We start from the raw sequence: 18,069 nt of genomic DNA, 5'->3' as shown, positions 1-18,069 counted from the left end.
GGGACAAAATTAGCAAAATGTGCATTGAACGCAAAATAAACATTGAATTAATTATGTTGGGAATCAGCCAATAAACAATAAACTAATTGTGTGCTGAGACACAATTGGTTGATACTTTATAGATATATAAAAATATTTTAGCATATTTTAAAGATATCTTAATATATAAAGAAAATAAATTACATATTTAAATAATATAGAAATAGTATATCATTAATATGGTATATTAAATGTGTATTTAAAAAAAAAATTATTTATGTCCGCGCTGATGGTCTCGTGGGCAGCTCCGCCGTTGCGCTTAAATATGTTGATATACAATTACAAAAACTATTAACAAATATTTTTATACATACATAATACATTTTTGTTTACATAATAAATGTATGTGCAGTGCGTTTATTATTTATATATATATATATATATATATATATATATATATATATATATATATATATATGTGTGTGTGTGTGTGTGTGTGTGTGTGTGTGTGTGTGTATATATATATATATATATATATATATATACACACACATATATACACACATATATATATACATATACACACATATATACATAAACACACACACGCGTTATATATTTAAAAAAATATAAAAATATATATTTTTATAAACAGCCCATCATATGAAGTCACCGTTAAGTTGGTCAGGCCGTATTTGCCAAGAAAGGATGGTCCTAGCAGTGGCAGGTGTATGAAGCCTGTCATCATTGCTCAGAAGGCAGGAGGAACATTCATTCTGCTGCTGTAGCAGTAAGCTACAGCACACAAGCATCCAAGTAGCCTTGTATGGAGTAATACAAACATGTGAAAAAACGTTAGTCAGAGGGGTCCGTTTGACAACACAGGGTTACACCTCTGTTTTCTTAGGTTGTGGGCGTATTGTGGTCAAGAGGCCAGCGAGAGGAGCCGAGGACTGTTTGTGTATGTGGTAAGACGACGTCAGAAGAACAGGTCAGTCTCAATTCTGCTGGGGCTTTACACAGTGTCGATACAGAGTGTGTCAGTGTCCCACCCCTGCACTGAGTCACTGTTTCAGTCTGACAAACACACGCACACCCCCTTAAGCATTCACACACACCACGGCGTCTCGCTTAACTGATCTACCACACTGCACAAGCATCGCCAAGTGCGAAAGCTATCAACATCAGAGATCTGAGCTGGAGGAAGCCCAGGACTACCGCTTCTCCATCACTCAGCCAGACACGGAGCAGATGCTGAGGGCACCTGTGTGGGTAAAGCTGTCACAGGCAACAGATACAAACCAACAGATCCCCGATTAATGTTACCCTATCCCACCATCAGCTCAAAAGATCACGCACTGAAACCTCTTTTCCATCTAAACAGGCATGACATGATTTTGATGTAAAAGTGGTGTAAGTGACTGAGCATTAGAGACTCAAAGTCTTTCTCTGAGAACTTAACATTCAGCGTAATGGAATTGTGCCCTTTTAATCCATCAAAAACTGGTGTGAGAATGTTCACATGTCAATTAAGTATTTGATCAGTGTGTGCTTGTCTGGAGGAAGGCGAGGATGAATTGTGATCAGCTATCGTGTCTGCATTCGCAGGTCTACTACAAACAAAACCCCGCCCCCTGTCTCCAGAACTGTCAGAACAGAGACGAAGAACACCAAGCTGTGGAGCACTAGTGAGATTCGTACACTTATCTTGATTTGTAAAATGTCCTACAACTGAAAATGCTTTTCAAATGAAAACCCACCACTCCAGGTTGACTATGCACCGGGGCATACTTATTTAAAGGGGGGGTACAATAGTGTTTTGTGTATTCAGAGTTGTTCACAGTGTTAAAGAGATGGATTCTCATGCTAAACATGGCCAAAGTTTAAAAAAATTGTTTAGAAGAATGAATTTCTGTGCCGAAAATCTTACTTCCGGGTTGGTACAACTTTCGGCTGGTTTTTTTAGATCGTGGATCTAATGACGTAGACGAGAACGGAACAGAGCGGAACTCCTTATATGAGCATCTCTGTCGGAAAAGCTTATTCAAGTGGCACACATTGGCCAGAGGAGAGCGAGACTGCGCACATCATGCGCTTCAAAAAGTCGGCAGCGCTGCGTAGGATTTGTTCGAGAATGCCTCCAAATAAGTGCGTTTTTGGATGTGAGGGAAAGTTTACCGTGTTCAGCTTCCCCAAGAACCCAGCATTACATCAACAGTGGATGCAGTTTGTTTTTTCGGGGGCAGCAACGGAGTGTATCAAGTGTCTTTGTGTGTTCTGGTCATTTGAGTGACGAATGTTTTATAAACAAGGCCCAAGTTGACGCTGAATTTGCCCATCGTTTGCTATTATAACTATTATAACTATATATAACTAACTGATCTCTGCTTCGTTACAGTTTGCACATATTTTTTTGTCGCGAATGTTGATCTTCCTTCAAAACACCTGCATCATCACTACGACACGGCATTAGATCTGGCTTTGGTTCACACAGCGCTCGTTCCTGGACTGAATCCGGCAATGTTACTAGGTCCCCGACCTGGGATCAGTCTCGGAATCAATCCCAGGACGTGTTTGCTTTCACACAGAAGGCGACCTGGCAATGTTCCGGCAATTTGCCAGGTCCGACGTCCAGTGTGAAAGGGGCTAAAATGTTAATAATTCCTAAAATTAAATTCTATTTCGGATTGTGTAATTAAAAAAATTGCCTAAACCTTTTTTCTCTCTTTAAAATGTTACAAAAAAACACTGGCAATGAGAGCAATCATAACAGAGAGGTGGAAAAAAAAAATTCTGGTTTTCACAGCAAGCAGTTCTCCTGATCCTGACCTCTGACTGTACTGATTTATTTCGGCCCAGATCTGTGACCGGCTCCGGCACACTCGTGAGCCAGCAGGCTGTCAAAAGTTTAAGGTATGACACTGCAGGACAGAGCGTACAGTAGTCAGCTTGTGCTGAAGACAGGGGGTTAAGGGTCAGTCAAACCCGACACCTTGTTTGTTTTGTCTGTGACGAGCAGACGGAGAGGTGATGCTGGCTTAGCCGTTCTGGTCCAACAGCCTGCAGGAGTTACTGCGTCTGCTCTCACCTTTTAATCCTGCCAGCCGAAACTAAGGGCAACATGGGCCCTGAGTGCCAGTAACCTTGGTTCTCACCCAGAAAATACAGTGTGTTAAAAGTATTAGTGTGTCAAATCTAGTTAGGGATATTTAAGAAAGCACTTGAATAAGCAAGTTAAGACAGGTCCCTTTCCTGGGTGGAGCTGCTGAAGAGAATCACAACTTGCATCTTGCTTGTCCATCTGGGTGAGAAAGTTAAAAACATTTTTAATGACCATTTTGTCTCCTTTTAGAGGTGCTTTCTAAGAAAAAGTGGCTGGAGGAAACTCTAAGAAGAACCCATGACTTGGGCCGCATATCAATTATAGATATAACAAAGTCTTGGCAAGGGTGCATGGGGAAACCATAACCTTCCCTAACAAGAAGCAAGAACAAACATGCCATTTCAGCCGATGCCAATCAGTAAATTATTAAGCGAAACCATGAAGACACAGTCTGTTGCTGTAAACGAGTCGCCAGTCGGTTGCACAACAATTTTCTCTTCTCAACATTCAGACTCTTTTACTTCACCGTTGGCTTTGTTCACTCACAGAAGGCAGGATAGAGACGCGGGGCTAATGAGGCATCTATCAGAGCCCACGGTGTCCCTGTCACTGAGAACAGAGAAACCATTAACCCTAGTGACCTTGCTTGGTGTGTCCACTCCACACTAACCAGACAACACCACTGCCGCCGTCACAGCTTGTGGAGGAAAGGCTTATTACTGCAGAAAACAGGCCGTGGTAGGGAAGGTTTGTGAGGAGCGATATGTGCACTCACGGTTCGGCCAAAAGCACAATTTCATGTTGTCGCAGATCGATTTGCCTGTAATTCAAATCAGACTCAAAAGCTGTGGCACACTACTAAGCAAATGATCAACTGAACCAAATAAGAAGCCTTGGTGTCAAAAATAGATTCTCACTCCACACAACGCCACAATTAATTATTACAATTATAAGCTTATAAACCCACTTAGAGATGTTAACATTTTATTTGATGATATATTTCATTATATATAATTGTATTATTTATAGTTCTCACTGAATGTCTATTTTACAACAAGTCAGCAAACAGAGTCCCCATGAATAATCTCATCAAATTGTGTTATACCACCAAATATATTGTTATTTCTTGAGCTCGGGTCTTTACCAACCCCCCTTGCCCTCTTGTTGTCCTTATAATGATGAATTGGGCCTTTCCGTCCTCACATGGGGAGCTGCGCCATATGGAGGGTGTAAATGATGACACAGAGCGCTTCTCTCTGGTGGGCAGATTAGATAGAAACAAGCCTGTTTGGGGAGTTGCCTTGTGGCAGGCCAAAGCTGCAAAGGACCTGCGTCAGAGCCCGGTGAGGGCTGATGGGAAGATTAGACAGCGGCTGACATTGCAGATGAGACCGCAGGAAAGATTCATTTTGACAACACATCCGGTTTTCCTGCATGAGCCCGAGCAACACATACCCTTGTCATCATTCTGCTCTGATTCTGTTGTTATCAGTTACAGACGGCTCATTTTAAGAACGACAGCTTGTGTTTTACACTCCGCGTGTTATTTTAATGATCCACAGATTTCATTCTACTATTACTTTCAGTCTTCTTGCTAGTTTTAAGCTAGTACAAAAAGGATGGTAAATGTACATGAAAAAAAAAAAGCCATTCAGATTGCACTGAGAGGTTAGAAAGCTCCCTTGACAGAGAGACTTTATCAAAAGGAAAAGTGTCCCTCTGGCAGACAAGCACGAGATTAGAAACATTCAGAGCTGTCAATACAAAAATGTTTCTTTTTGTGAGGGCCGTCTGTGTCTGAAGGAAGGATAAAAGAAGTTAGAGAGAAAGAGACTTTGCTGCCTTGTGTTTGAACTTCCATAGAGTTTCTAAGCCTTTTCTCAGGTGGCCAAATGCCAATACAGTAGTGTATTTGAGAGCGTGTATAACAAGACATTGAACACAGCATCTAATCCTTATCTGTACCAGCTGTCACCACAGTCAACTAAAAATAAGAGGCGGAAATCGACGCCTCACACCTTCTCTAGTTGACTGGAATAAATAGAAGTGTTAAATGCAAGTGAAGTTCAGTCTAGAGTATTTGTGGCATAATGCTGATTAACACAAAAGTAAATTCCACTTGTCCTTCCTATTCTTTCAGAAATACGAAAAATTAAACGCAAAGCTGAAAATATAAAAAATCTAATAAAAATATTACACCGAATACCATTAATAATACAAGTTTAAGTGCTTTAATAAAATTTGTGCGCTAAATGTATATTTTTACTTTAATGTGTGTGTGTGTGTGTGTGTGTGTGTGTGTGTTGAAAAAGTTCAAATATTTGGAGGGTAATCAGCAATATGCCAAAATTGAGCTTTACTTGTATTAAAACTAGAAGATAAGTTAAAATATTTTCATAATATTTCACAAAATATGCATACATATGAAGGAACTCTAATGGTGCATTAATATCCAATAGTGATGCACCGATCGACCAGCCAGGGACCGGAATTAGCCGTTTTTCCACGTGGTCAGTCTGCTGATTCCGAGCCGCTGTGTTTTGACGTCACACTTACAGCGACTGATAATGTATTTATGTCGTGCCTCATGAGGCTTGCGCACCTGAGTGAGTCTGAGACTTCTGCAGAAAACTAAACAAATAAGCGCAACAGAACACACAGAAACTTATAGATGCATACTGCTGTAGTTAAAAATAAGAATTATATAATAGGCCTATATGACTTAGGTATGCAACATTGCATGACCAAAATGTTTCAATACCGATTGCGATGTGATTTTATACAATAGTAGTTCAATAAACAAAAGTCAAAATGAAGTGACTTACATTTTAGACACAAAATTTACTGTTTTTGCTCAATTTCACTGATGAAAATAGTTCAAAGCTAATAAATCCATTTTTTTTAACTAATCAAGTGAGTCAATGATTCAGTAACCCATTCATAAAGATAGCAGTCACTTTGCCTCATTCCTGAATAAATCAGCTGTTTTAATGAATCCGTTAAATAAAGGACTAATGACTCACTCATTAAAACATTTGCCAGTTTGGTCTAATACTTAAATCTATCATAGCATTTTCCCAACTTTTAAATTTTTTTGTTTAAAAAATATTTAAAACATTAATCTTATAAAATTATTTTTGCATTCAAAATTTTGCTGTGTAAATGCATTTACTGCACCTCAGCTGCATCAAAAAGTCTGTGTAAAAGCATCTCATGCCACTTCAGATGCAGCTTCCTGCAGTGGAAAGATGGAGTTTGTTGATACTGATTTCATTTGAATGGTAACAGCTCTACAGTCTCTTATTATTCTAACTGAAGCAATTAAAAAAATATAGGGAAGAAAAAAGGTTAGGGCAAAAATGTGGGTGAAACAGTGTGAAATGACATCTGTATTGTTATATACAGCAACTCCTTTTCTACCTCTTTTCTAGTCAAAGAGCACTTTATTTTGAGAATTGTTTAAGTGACAGAACATCTGTAATTATTTTTTTATATTATTATGTAAATATTATTATTATTATTATTACTATTTAAAAAAGATTTTGCATAAAAAATTGATTTTTGTTTGTATATGCTGTCATTTATAGTTTTTAGAAAGAAAATCGGTATCAGCAAAAATCGATCTTGGCTGGTCACACTTGCAAACTTGCAAATCGTCCAAGAATATTACAATCTCTAATATCCAATATTATTAGCTGCTTGTTGTCTACATGAGCACCCCTATAACTGACATTCCCAGGATTCCTAGCAGCTGGTGGAAAGGTACTCCAGGGTGACCCCTGCGACCCTTGCACATTGATATCCGAGACAAAGTGTCTTTACCTTTCTCTGAGGTTACAGCCGACTAAACAGTCCTCGGGCCATAGTCCCTACAGGAGCAATTTGCGTGAGTGGTCAAAAAAGAAAAAAGAGCCCCGCAACCCCAAAAAGATCAAAGCTATTCCTGCGTATCCAAACATACGGGGGGGAGTGAAGAACATCAATTTGCAGAGCAAACGGCAGCTGCTCTGAAAGAGTTACCTGCCCCCATCCCAGAGTGCTCCACGTCCACCCCCAACTCCACCGGAGCGCTCGTCCATCTCCAACATCTATTGAAACCCCGTATACACCTCTGGAAGTGGAATTTACTACTTGTGCCCGAGTCTTTGAAATGATGGGCTCTGGAATCATCTCGCCTCCTTCAATCCCGTTAGATGTGCTACCGTTTTTCAACAAGGCCTTTGAAGGAGAAACGCTCGCCACTTTTCGCCATTGGCAAGGTACGAAGTGGGGTCCTATGATTTCTGTGATGCAATAAACACGGTCGGAATCATGTTATCCAATAATGAAAACATTTACTGAATAACGCAGAATGTCAAATTGAAGAAACTGTGACAAATATATTATTACTAAAGTAGTTCTCAAAGTAATAATAATAAAAGAACTAATTTTCACATTTGTCTTCCATGTTTTAATAGTTAAACTCTGTTGTGCAGCACTCTGTTTGCCAAAAAATAGTGTTACATTTTTGTCTGATAACATTTTGAAAAATAAATTGAATTGTTAATGCAGGGCTGTGAAAAAAAAATCAGTCATCTTGTCAGTAAAGCTGCTCCTGTGATTAGTAGTAAATTGCCAGCATGGTGGTTTCATTTGATATCAGGTTTTTATTATATATATATATATATATATATTTTTTTTTTTTTTTTTTCTTCCTTCCCTATTTTTTTTAATTGCTTCAGTTAGAATAATAAGAGACTGTAGAGCTGTTACCATTCAAATGAAATCAGAATCAACAAACTCCATCTTTCCACTGCAGGAAGCTGCATCTGAAGTGGCATGAGATGCTTTTACACAGACTTTTTGATGCAGCTGAGGTGCAGTAAATGCATTTACACAGCAAAATTTTGAATGCAAAAATTTTATAAGATTAATGTTTTAAATATTTTTTAAACAAAAGAATAAAAAAGTTGGGAAAATGCTATGATAGATTTAAGTATTAGACCAAACCGGCAAATGTTTTAATGAGTGAGTCATTAGTCCTTTATTTAATGGATTCATTAAAACAGCTGATTTATTCAGGAATGAGGCAAATGACTGCTATCTTTATGAATTCATTAAAACCTATATATACACACACACACACATATACATATATATATATATATACACACACACACTACAGTCCAAAAGTTTGGATACACCTCATTCAAAGAGTTTTCTTTATTTTCATGACTATGGAAATTGTAGTCACACTGAAGGCATCACAACTATGAATTAACACATGTGGAATTATATACAAAACAAAAAAAATGTAGGCATACATTTTGATTGCCAATATTTAATTAAAACATTAAAATGGATTTCAGAAAAAAGTAATGGAAAATGGAATTTGGGGAAAAAATTAAAACCAGATACAAATAAACTAGATTTCATAGGGCCCTAAAAATTTTAAACTTAAAAATTAATTTAATGAAATGTTTTTTGACAACTTAAATAAAATTTTACTGTTTAAACCGAGTACAGAAAAATTCAAACAGAAAAAAAGGAACCCAGACATTTGGAAAAAAGGCTAAATAAAACAGAATTTAGGAAAAATGTTTATAGGGCCCAAACAAAGCCACCGGTGATGCGGTCTGGATCTCAGTGCTGCCGTTATCAGATGGCCGCTTGGGAATGCTAATCATCCGAGGATGGCCACAAGTCTCAACACTTTTGAGCCAGCAGCCTGCAATCTGACTTCAACAATTTCCAGAGAGTTCCTCAACGAGGCGAAACATCTAATTTGTCTGTCGGGAGAATGTGTGCGGTTGAGAGGGGGAAGCAAAAAAACGAAAGCAGATTTATCTAAGTTTATGACCTCTGCCCTGTGGCTTTGATCCAGCAGAGGTGTGTGTGGGTAATAAAGCTGTGCTCGCATGCACACAGCTATTCAATAAGAGGTTACTTGTCTCTCTGCGCCTGTCCTATAATGCACTGGCTGCAGGGGCAAAACAGCAGGCGGATTACAGCCAGGCCTATCCGATGATCTTCAGGCTGTTTTGTAATGCTGCCACCCGCCTGTTAACATGCCGCTCGAGCAATGTCTGAGTGGCGATAATGCAAGATCTGCTCCCTGACGCACGTCTCTACCACATTCCATGTGTTAGCTATATGAAAACTCATTTTAGATTTATTTGGTGCACATGATGTATTTTTCTGCATTTTTTTTCTGCACAACAGAGAGCCTTTATTCATCTGCGTCTTGTAGCGGTTAGCCATTGACATCACAAGGGAGGGAAAACAGCCACGGAGCAGCTCGAACATCGATTCCATTGATCTGTACCTCAACATCTTAATGTTTAATCACAAAGCAGCCCCTTTTACTCCGCTATCATGTGATCCCATTAAACCCTTTAACCACATCTCTCCCCAGGTAGACCGTGGGGGTCCGCCCTTCATAGGGTCTCTTGGACCACTCAGACATTTAATCTGCCGCAATGGATGACCGCAGAACAGAACTCAAGAAAGGAAATCAACATAACGGAAGGGTTTTTTGAAGCCATACTTCAGCACACCAAATATAGCTTGGTTAGATCCATAGGTGCGGCAGAGACGTTGATTTCAACACTGTGTGTGATGCTCACTCCGCGGATATAAAAAGAAACTCCCCAAGAGTACTGAAACAGTGAGGCAGACAGAAACAAGAGGGCATGGCCGTGAATCTGTCTGTGTGTGCTTTTATTGCTGTGATCTGGAGCATTACTCTCACTTCGCAAGAACTAAACTAAGTTCAGCCTTACCAATCACCTCAAATGTTAGCACGATTCGTCTCTAGTTTGAAGATCTGACTGAATTGCTAAGGCTATAAATGACATGTAAGCTACTGTCCAATGCATACTGCTTACATTTTAACACAATATAAACCTATGTAGTGAAGTCTTAACACTTAACCACACCACAAAGTATGTTCAACTCGGCAAGTGACAATGAGTTCAACAAGAATAAAGTAAATTTAGCATTTTTAACCCAATTTTGTATTAACAATTGTTTCAATGCAATTGCCTGAGGAGTGAAAAACTGACTGATATTTCTTCTAAATTTGGCTGCATGATTTAAGGGGGAAAAACTGATTTTTTGTTTGTAGGGCACACTTCAGCCAAAATATTTCTGATTAGCCTGTTTTATGTACAATTTTTATTATTAATAATAATAAACAAAATAACACACACACACACACACACATATACATACATATATATATATATTTATAACACTTTTTGTTGTGCAATATATTGCCCCAGAAATAACTGCGTTAATCGATATTATTGTCATTTTAAAGACCATTTTATGCCACTGAATATAAAATCATAATGTAACAGCATAAAATGCAAGAAGGTGTACACACTTCCGAATGTCAACAAACTTTTCATTTTTGAGAATATTTAGCTTTTGGAAATTAGGGATGGGCGTTTTCCACAAATATCACATTCGAATATTTGAGCTCACAAAAAACGAATATTCGAATATTCGATTATTTAAATTAAGTTTAATGAGTCAGACGTTATTTTTCAGCAACATTTGTTTTCGTCATTTTGAACAAGCTTACAATAAGCTTGAACATTACACATCGTGTTTTGTAGCTGAAAACCTTTAACAATGTGTGCAAACAAACAAAAGTACAGATTAAAAGCAAAAAAAAAAAAAAAAGTGAACAAAGAAAAAACGTAAAGCAGCCTGCAGCAATTAGGCTATTGTACAGAATGTAGCTTACACTTAACTTTTAAACTGTCAGCAAATCTTTTTTGCTTTTTTTCTATTGTTTCAAATGTTCTTTTTAAGAAATACGGGCATGTAAACATGATCGGACGAAAGTCGGCTCCTTAGTCTGTTAACAATAAGGCCGGCCGTGGAGAAAGCGCGCTCTGACGGCACAGACGTTGGCGGGACTCACAAATAACGGTGTGTTAAGCGAGTACGTTTTGTGAAGCGCTTCGTGTTTTCGTTTCACCACTGAATACAATCCTCATCTGGTGGAATACATGGCTCCAGCAAGAACTGTTCCCACTCGTCTCGGCTGGACTCTCTGTAATCATCGCTGGAGAACTGGCTCTGCCTTTTCCGACGAGTGGGCATTGCATCTTCTTCATCGTTGGTGACGGCGGCTGCATCCGCACCACTCGCATCAAGGGAAATGATCCGATAATGTTCAAAAAAGTTTTTTTTTTCTTACTTCTCTCATGTTTTCATCGAGAAACCTGAGATGTTTGTGCCGAGGGTCTAGGGCAGACGCGAGAAGAGGAGTTTTCACTGCATTCTCCAAGTTAGCGGTGTTTATTCGTTGCTTGAGAGATGCCGCAACAATGTTCTTGAATTCGGTCACTTTCTGTGATCCTCCACGGCATATTTGAAGTACTGTAGAACAGGGGTTTTCAAACTGTGGGTCGCGACCCACTCGTGGGTCACGGAATGGAACAAGGTGGGTCGCACAAAGTCACTTGGCTGCAGCTAATTTTGCGTTTCAATGACACACAGACACTAACACAGTTCAGTCTAGGGCTGCACGAATGTGACGAGTGGGGCGGGGCCTAGTGCCATGGGAACAGAGCTAGGCCGGTGGAGTGATTGGGAAATGAGCAACACTCACCGGTCTCAAGAACCACGGAGGAGATCGGAAAGATACAAAAGAGGAGCGATGACAGTGAAGGACGAGAGAGGACCAGGCCTGGGTTTTATTTTGTGTTTGTTTTTTATTTGTGCACGGCAGTCATCCGAGAGGGGCTGTCGCGCTGTTTTGTGTTTATTTGGTTATTAAAACTTTGTTTGATTGTCCGCCGGTTCCCACCTCTTTCCACGAAGGAGTCATCGAGGCGGTGGGCTGGAGTGAGTTCCCCCCCCCCCCCCCCCCCCGGCAACTCACTCCAGCCCACCACATCGAGCACCCTCGGCGGCAGACTCCTTCGCCCTGCTCGATGGCACTGCGGATTCACCCCAGCGGCGAAGGATCTTCGGCAGCGCGCCCCTCCTTCCTCCCTGGCTTCGGCACCAGTGTAAAACATTAAAATCTTCACAATCACAGGAAGAAGGAGGCGGGAACTGGGAACCCACTCATCACAACGATATAGCCCACCAACATTAATAATGAACTGCAATATCCTTAGTGTGATTTTCAAATTGCAATTAAGTCCGTGTGCGTTGCGTGTTTTGAAGGTCTCAGAGCAATGTCATTAAAAGGTTCAATCGGTCTTTTTTTACCTATTTCACAATTATTTTAATCTCCAAACTGTTTTAGATAGTTCTGCTTTGCTTCTTATGCTTTTCTAAAAAAGTGTTGGATTGTGCTCCGTTCTCGCCGACACACACGGAAGGATCATGAATGCAACAAAACACAGCAGCGCAGATCACACTTCACTGGAGTGAGCCTGCTTCACGTTTTTATGGACACTACATATTTTAACGCCAGTAAACAAAAATTAAAACTTGTAAATTTGTAGTGAAATTTTCAGTTGTACTCTAAAATAAAATGGTTATTTTTCTTAAATACTTAATTTCTGTCATAAAAATTTTAAGTAAGATTAGGTTTAAAGTAATTTCACTCGTTGTTTTTTTTTTTTTTTTAATATTTTGGTGGGTCGTGAAATATATTACACTTGTCTAGGTGGGTCGTGGAATGGAAAAGTTTGGGAACCACTGCTGTAGAAGACCGCAGCTCTTAGGGGGGCGTTCACATATCGCGTCTTTTGCATGCTCAAGTTCGTTATTTCCAATGTAGGCGCGCGGTATGCACGCTCATAATGGAAGCGACGCGGTCGCAATGCGCACGCGGTGCGACGCGGTCCCGTTATTTCCAGGCGCGTCCGCACAGCATCGAGTTAAAAACATCTCAACTTTTCAGAATGCCGCAAGCAAACCGCGGGTCATGTGACAAGAACTAAACATTCAGCTTCATCCTTTCCTGTAACAACGTTGAAAGCTCAGCCAAGATGAAGGAACAGCTGATCATAGCTGTATATGGATTGCCATTTTGAAATAAATTTAGTAGCAGAGCTACTGAAAGCGATTTTTTTTGTGCTGCAAATCCATTTATCCTTTGCTGAAATTTCCGCGTCTTCATGGAGAGAACGCGTCACCTCAGGAGCGCTTCTGCCCGAGCGCTTTGGAAAGAAGGAGAAAGCGGCGCGCATAGCCTTTTCCACGCCTTATTAGGCGCGATATGTGAATGGCCCCTTAATCATTCATTAATTACTTTTTGCTTGCATACACCTTCAAATATGCCGTGGAGAATCACAGAAAGTGACCAAATTAGGTTTTATTGTGAACTTTTTTTTTTTTTTTGCGAAATTCGAATATCATTTTTATCTAATAATTAGAGCAGAACGAATATTCGAATGTTCGACTATCCGTGCACATCCCTAGTGGAAATTAAGTATATCCAAATACTAGATACCTTAAAAACTTTAATAGTAAATAAACTGTTTTTTTTTTTACAAAAAGTTCAAAGTAACGAGTAGAAAAAAAGAAAAATGCACAACAAACTTGTATGGAGATTTTTCCCGGAACAACTTTTCTCTGTAAATAAAGGGTGCACACTAATGTTGAAGAACCCAATCACTACTTAGCAGTCAGATATCTGTATGCACAACGGCACAGATCCCTAAACAAGACCAAATCTGCAGACCAAATCAACTTTTTTTGTAGAAGCATGTTTTAATTTTGAACAAGCTCCTCACGACTACACCACGTTATGTACGAGCAGCTGCAAAAGACACAGGTGCAAGTGAAATGTACCAAACATGGAGACATCAATTTGTAAGTAAATATAATGGTTGATATAATGTGTCACCAAAAATTATTGAGGTCGTGTACATATATTGCGTGATAAATCAATATATTGATTATTGCGACAGGCCTAAATATAGCACAAAAAGAAATAAGCATACTGCAAAAATAGTATTTTATTAAGTCACTGTGAAAATAACTCAACTTTAAACCTCAAAATAAATATACTAAAATCTATGAAGAGATCTGGATGTGGAGGAATCACTCTTCCTGGACAGCCGTTTATTCATCATCGTGTGAGGTCTGGATTAAATTGCCTGCTCATCTTTTTGTTCGTACAGAAGCGCCTCTGTTAACACATCCCCAACAAAACTGCTGTCTTCACACTCCCATTCTGAGCCAAGGTCAAGCACAGTGTTTGCACAAACCAAGGTTAAAAAATAAAGTGATAGGTTTCCCGGTGCAACGACTATTTTAAAACGCAGTTCCTGTCCTCAAAGACACAACATGCTTATGGAGTGGAATACTGTTACAGCTGAGACACGTGCATGGAAGCTACTAATCATTAACAAGTAAATTAAAGTCAGATGAAAAGACTGATATGAGTCGGGAATGTAAACTTATAAATATGACAGGAACATGTGTTAAAATGGCATGAAGAACTGCAGCTATGTTACACTATATACTATACACTATTAATGCATACTGACAGAATGCATTATGCAAAAATAAACACTAGTATATTACATAACGCTAACTAAATTGCATGCTTTATTATGCAGTCTTTTTATATCACTTTGAAATTAAAAATTCACTGCATTTTTTATCTTTTTTAAGTCTAAACTCAAATTTATTAAATTGAATTAACATATTTGAAAGACAGCCATGAATAGATAGATTGATAACATATCAATACTACTATAAAATGACTACTAAATAGTAATAATGTATTTTTAAAACTTTTTATTTAGTAATAACAATGTTTTATTATTTGTATAATTACTAATTCTACTAAATAAAAAAAAATTAAGAAAATGTAATACGATAGTATTATTGTAATTTAAATATAAATACAAGTAACAATATATTATTTTATTTAACAGTAAAACTGTAAATTTGCAGTACTAATATTCATGTCTCTATTCCCAAAATTGTTGAATATATAAAATGTTTAGTTAGTAGTAATAATAATACTATTATTAATACTTATTAAAAATATTAAAGAAAATATTACTATTTTGTAGTCGTATAATATTTTATTAGAAGTACTAATTGCAATCTCTGACCATTGAAAATTCAATGTAAAATACACAAACTAGAATAAAAATAATAAAAAAAACAGTATATGTACAACACTAATATTTGTGTCTTATTTTCTTCATTGTCAAATGTAAAACCATCGAGCTTTGAAGCTGCTGTGGACGCAAATATTACCTAATAATACCACAGAAGCGCTGAACAAACTCTGAGCACATTTAATAATATTAAGCTTAGGCCTGTATTCCCAGAGAGAGGCAACACAAAGCCATGACACTCCTCTTTAGGACTGGAGCTTTACTTGACACTGCTGAGGCCGGCCTGCCATCAATTATTGACTTACTTCTCGTGACGAGAAGGGCTTTTAGTAAACATTTCCTCGACACATAGAGCACATATGAAGACAATGCAATGTTCCGAGTAAAATATTAAGATAAGTATATATGTCATCATTTATTTTTAAAACCAACAGAACGGCTGATGCTGTATGTCCAGAATAGCAGATGGCTTGGGTTCTTATCATAATTAAGTGATCTATCACCGATAGTGTTTTAGAACGACACGATGCATGCAAATGAAGGCCTAAAAACTGAAAAATGGGATGTCTGTGGCTATCATTTGACCCTTAGGGAGTCGAGACGGGTGGCACAGCATTTGTCGCCTACCTGGTCTGTGACCCGCAAACACACAGTCTGTAGTGCCGAGGTTCTGTGCACAACCTTCACCATCTGTCCATCTCACCTGCTGTGTCGTTACCGGCCTAAAACGCCTCCCGCTACACCAACCTGCCTGTAGGTGTGCTGCCAATATGTAAAGCATCTGGGTGGAGCGCTCTATCATGATGCTAATGCAAAAGGTATTGTGATGCGACAGGCAAAACCCCCCTCCTATGCTGCCCGGTGTATGTGGAGCAACTCCGTTTCAGTTTAGATCCCTAAAAAGACGGCTCAGACAAGGAAAACAAGCATGCATTTCACACACAACATGATATTAACATCTCCTGAAGCAGATCCTGTGATCTCTGGCAATAAAATTTTGAGTCAAGTTTTCACAACAAATAACTTTACAAACCAAAGAGCCACAATGAAGTAATCACTGTGACAGGCAACACTGAAAAACTGGGTTCTCAAATGCATTTATCTGTGAAATTCACTTAACAGCATCCAGCTTGATCAAATAACAGTTGTACTATATAATACCTCACTTTGCACTCCCCAGATCAGCCCTGACCACATTTAAACCCATCTTTGCGTGGAGGAAAAACTGAGAGTGCACCAGCTCAAACTGAGATTCACTGTCTAGCTGTTAAATTCACATATATTTTAGACAATAACCACAAAGCATGAGTGTGAAAGCATGCAGAAGCCAGAATTAATCCAAAAACCCTGTCTGAGTCGATTTATAGTGTCTTTTCAAGCACATTTTTAAAGACATCAAACCCTGACTGGTCACCCAAATCATGCTCTAGCAGGAGGCATTTAAACTGTAAGCTCACGTGCATGGCTTCTTCCTTCCTATACTTAATCATTTGAGGTTAACACACATGTATGAGCAATTATTGCTAATTTGACAACTGGAATGAATAAGTTAAACGCAAAGAAAAGCAGGAAACGACTGCACGGGGCCATTCAAATTATCAAGCACGATTGAAAACGAGTATTGGATCACACTGAATATCGCTACACACCTGCACATACAAAATTAAATCTTCTAAATCGAGTAGGAAAACGTAATTAGATGAAAGAGATGATATAGAGAGCGCTAATGATTCGTCCTCACCTTCCACTCCGGCTGCCCGAGGTTGATCTGTTCGCTTGGATTTGATTCCGTGTTCGGCTTTGCTTGTGAGAAAATCCTCTCGAAATGTTCAAAAACAAACAATGAGGACTTATATCGATCCCCGCTGGATTGAAACAGATAAAAACGCAACCGTTTCTGTCTTTTCTTGGATATCTACGTTTACCTCAGATATCGGAAGCCGCGCGAGTAACGTTAAAACCGTTCAAACTGGATCATATTATTTGTGAACGTGTCGGATACCTATCTGTATGATCCATATGCTGTGGAATGAAACACCCTTAGCGTTCCGGCTCCCAGCATTTGTGTTTTAATGAAATGTTTTTGTGTAACTCCAAAGAGTGGAGACTGCTCTCGCTTTGCTTCTGCTGCTGCTCCTGCGTGCGCGTGCGTGTGTGTGTGTACGTGTGCGCGCAAGTCTGCTCGACTGCATTCCTCCCTCTATTGCACAATGAGTCGCTATAATTTATTCATGAGATCATGGGATGGAGGTGCTCCGTCGGAAAAAAGAGAGGCAGTTTTTTTCTCTTTCTTGCTTGCGTGCTTGCTTTCGTTTGTTCTTTCTTTCTTTCTTTCTTTCTTTCTTTCTATCTCTCTCCCTTTTTTGTCACTCACCCCTCATCGCCCTCCCCAGCTGACTTCCCCTCGAATGCGAGACTCGATTAATGGAACTTCGAGAGGTCGATCGAACGAAAGAGGCTGGGCTGGGTTGGTTGACGACTGTGCTGCACTCGATGATGATGAAATATAAGTGGGATTCTTCAATGAAGGGCACTTTAGGGCACCAACAGGTCTCACTTTATATTAAGACCTCATTAGTTAGCCTTAGTTAATGTGTTAACATTCAAAATGAGCAATAACTACATTTGCTACAGAAGTTATTAATCTTTGTTAAAAAAAATACAAGTCTTAGTTCATGTAAGCTCATTAAATAACACAGCTGCAACTTTCAATTTTAACAACGTGTTATTTAATTTTGGAAGATTAATGAATTTTCAGAATAATTTTTTATTGGCAGTTTATGTTATGTTATGTTAACTAATGTTGAGACAAAATGTAAAGTGTGACTGAAAAAATTAAGAATCAAAACACTTACAAACAATATCTAGGGCATGCTGTAGTCCAGATTCAAATGTGAAAAAAAAGTTTGAAAATAAATAACCTATTAAGTCCAAATATTGAATTATTTGGCGCAG

At 38.8% G+C, this 18,069-nt stretch overlaps 1 protein-coding gene across 2 annotated transcripts in view; it reads right to left on the bottom strand.

Moving 5' to 3' along the window:
• The window catches only part of LOC132127690 (zinc finger MIZ domain-containing protein 2-like), a 45,439-nt gene extending 27,952 nt beyond the window's left edge, over window positions 1–17,487 (bottom strand). For both annotated transcript variants that reach the window (XM_059539676.1, XM_059539679.1), the window contains exon 1: window positions 16,856–17,487. The gene's annotated coding sequence lies outside the window, so the exon portion shown is untranslated. The remainder of the gene's footprint in view (window positions 1–16,855) is intronic.
• Window positions 17,488–18,069: the final 582 nt, after the last annotated feature.

The sequence above is a fragment of the Carassius carassius genome, chromosome 45 (assembly GCF_963082965.1).
Source record: "Carassius carassius chromosome 45, fCarCar2.1, whole genome shotgun sequence".
NCBI classification, from domain to species: Eukaryota; Metazoa; Chordata; class Actinopteri; order Cypriniformes; family Cyprinidae; genus Carassius; species Carassius carassius.
Note: the sequence above shows the minus strand (reverse complement) of the source record. Positions and strands in the feature narration are given on the sequence as shown.